General features: G+C 34.1%; 1 non-coding gene across 1 annotated transcript; it reads left to right on the top strand.

Annotated features, from left to right (window-relative positions):
* The first annotated feature begins 2,490 nt into the window (after positions 1 to 2,490).
* MIR393B (microRNA MIR393b) lies at positions 2,491 to 2,606 on the top strand. The gene has a single exon (NR_126624.1). It is a non-coding gene; the product is annotated as a microRNA MIR393b (primary transcript).
* Positions 2,607 to 3,293: the final 687 nt, after the last annotated feature.

Below are 3,293 nucleotides of genomic sequence, written 5' to 3'. Positions count from 1 at the left end.
GAAAGAGCATATGCTATGTAGCATAACAACATACAAATAGAGAAGAAACAGAAAACAACAATGAAACTGAAATGGAATGCTCTGAGTTCAAATCTATGGGTGGTGCGGTGGTCGATGTTAGAAATAGATTCTTCATCACTGCACTAGCTAGCAAATCTCTTGCTAGGCCAGCAGATTGAACACTATGAGCATAACAGAACTATAGAAGCTAAGTTGTTGCACATCTATGATCCTCCAGTGGTTTTTCTTCTTGTTTCGCTTATTTGAATGCATATTTTACAGGGGAAGAAGCCTGAAGCTCTTTACAAAGTAGACAATACAGAGGTTAGGCAGTTTGTAGAGAAATGCTTAGCAACTGTGTCCCTCAAACTTTCCGCTAGGGAACTCTTGGATGACCCTTTTCTCCAAATTTATGATTATGGATTTGACTCAAAAGTTGTGCAGTATCAAAGCTGAGGCCATCTTTTTCTTGAAGCTTCTAAACTTTATACAAGAATGAAGCTCTGATACCACTTGTTAGACAAGTGGTCTCAGATATCTTAAGAAGGGGGGTTGAATTAAGATATTACAAATTACTTCCCCAATTAAAATTCTATTTCACTTTCTATTCAAGTTATAAATTCCCTTAATAATGAACTTCTTAAATATTGATTCAAATAGAACAATTTGAATACGAATATAAAACAATAATAAATAAAGGAGTTTTAGGGAAGAGAAAGTGCAAACTCAGATTTATACTGGTTCGGCCACACCCTTGTGCCTACGTCCAGTCCCCAAGCAACCCGCTTGAGAGTTCCACTATCTTGTAAATTCCTTTTACAAGTTCTAAACACACAAGGATAATCCTTCCTTTGTGTTTAGAATTCTTTTACAACAAGAGACCCTCGGTCTCTTAATCCCTTAGAGAATTAGAAAGAGAAGAAGAATGAATCTCTCTTGAAAGAGATAGATTTTACAGTTTGAGCACTCAAATAATTCCTTAATGAATTGCAATTGAATTGGCCAAGGAATTCTTAAGAGGATAAAATGATTTTGCTCTTTGAGAGAGTAAACACTTGTTGTTCTGAAAAACTCTCAGCAAATTCGTGTTCTAAGTCACATATATATAGACCATTGGTGATCATGAAAAAACCTTTTGAGAAGTTGTGACTCTTAGAAATATTTTTCTGAAAATCTTGTCTAGTAATCGATTACAGGATTTGTGTAATCAATTACAGCTTTTAAAATTTGAATTAAAACGTTTATTAACTGCTGGTAATCGATTACCAAAATTGTGTAATCGATTACACAGTCTAAAATTTGAATTCAAATATTTAGTAGCTGTTGTAAAGCATTTTTGGCCACTGGTAATCGATTACATCCTCTGGTAATCGATTACCAGAGAGTAAATCTCTTGAAAAACACTTTATAATTTAAATTACTTGGCCAAACCTTTTGCTAATTCAATTAGGAATTCCCTTCCTAATATACTAGTGATCATCTTGATGTTGTGACTTGTATTCTTGAATCATTGTCTTGAATTTAAACTTGAAAAGCCCATTTGCATCATTTGCATCATATCATCATGATCATCATCAAAACACCAAAGGCATTTGCTTCTACAAACAACAAGTTAATAAGTGGGGACACTGATAATGTTAGTGGTTATGGACCTGCATCTGAATTGGATTATCATCGAGACGATTTCGAAGTAAGTGAAATTGGTCTATTTGGTTGTGAAAAGGATGACAATTTGGCCGAAGTTGACACCACAATCAAAGGTAGAAGAGAAGATGATGGCATCTTTGACACTCAGAATAGCAGATAAGGAAGGTTATCATTTGAATTTCTTATTTTCTTCTTGAACTTTTTTAGTCTTTGATAATTTCATATTATGTAGTTTTTCTGATACTTGCTACATAAGCAAAAAAACCAAACTAACAATGTAACAAATTTAGCAAATATGTAACAGATTTTAATATTTTAATAAGGAGAGGAACAAGAAAGGAGGTCAAGGACAACATAAGTACTAATGTGAGAGGACCATTTAAGGGGACAAGGCATCTCTCTTATCATATAAGCTTATGGAGAGACAGAGCAAGAGACTATGTTAAATGTAAACAGAATAACAATCCAACACATCAAATCTTGGACAAAGCATCTTAAGCTCCTTATACCGAGTAATATTTATTTCTGTGTGTTTGAATTGATAGGGAATGGGGTCTACATTCAACAAAAAATAACTTAGTCTTCTCGGATGATTCATTTGGCAAATCTACATTGACAAGTATAAATAAATAAATTTATAAAAACAAAATGATGATTGAAACAATAGTCTTTATTAACATAAGCACTACTAGTTTGTTTCTCTTTACACTAAAAGGCCTCAAACTCAAACCTACCCACTTTGCCTCACATATCAACAAATATTCAACACCCTCAAGAGAGAGAGGGTTCTGAACCAATTCCTTCATCAGAAGAAGGAGAGATTTTGGTTATTCCACTACAACTAGAGGAGGCATCCAAAGGGATCACATTGATCCCAAATCCAAGCTTCAATGTTCTTCTCTCTTTCTCACTCAAAATATTAATTTTATTTGGGATCATGCTATCCCTTTGGACTTCTCCTTTAGTGGCTTCTATAATGATGGCTCTCATGGATTCAGCTAGCTAGCTGCACCACAACACAAAAACTTCCATATACACCTCTCAATTAACACTACTACACTACTCATGCATTATGTGGCTGAAGGAGAATCACATAACTCATTTCTGTAAGTCCATATTCCTTTCCTTTTAATTGAAACCCTTTTAGCTCTTACACACTTGCCTTGTCTATTTCCTTAGCTCTAAACAATTTTCTTTTCTAATTTCTAATGCTTACTTTAGAAACTACAAATTATAAACCTTCAACTTGATTTTGAAAACTGGAATCACTAAATCAATACAACTATTATCAGCATCACAAAGTTGAACTTCAGGATGACGCAAGCTATCAATCACTACCAGCAGCATTCACAAAGGTACTAAAATCCCAAATCCCAATAACCTGTCAAAATACCACACATATTTTTATTTCCTGTTGTCAAAACTACTGTTGTTTTGGATGTAAAAGCTAATTTTTTTTTTGCTCGGCAAAGGTAAGTATTATATATATTAAAGAGTACCAGAGGTACTATAGATACATAATGAGATTGGGTATGCAGCTGGTTCTGAATACTAGAGTAAACAATTTATATTAGGAACCTAGCTGACCCCAATATAAGGATTACAAATGCCCTGCACTAATTATTCAGATTCCTGCAACTACCATG

Source organism: Glycine max, chromosome 1 (assembly GCF_000004515.6).
Source record: "Glycine max cultivar Williams 82 chromosome 1, Glycine_max_v4.0, whole genome shotgun sequence".
NCBI classification, from domain to species: Eukaryota; Viridiplantae; Streptophyta; class Magnoliopsida; order Fabales; family Fabaceae; genus Glycine; species Glycine max.
This window is presented reverse-complemented; position numbering and strand designations above follow the sequence as displayed.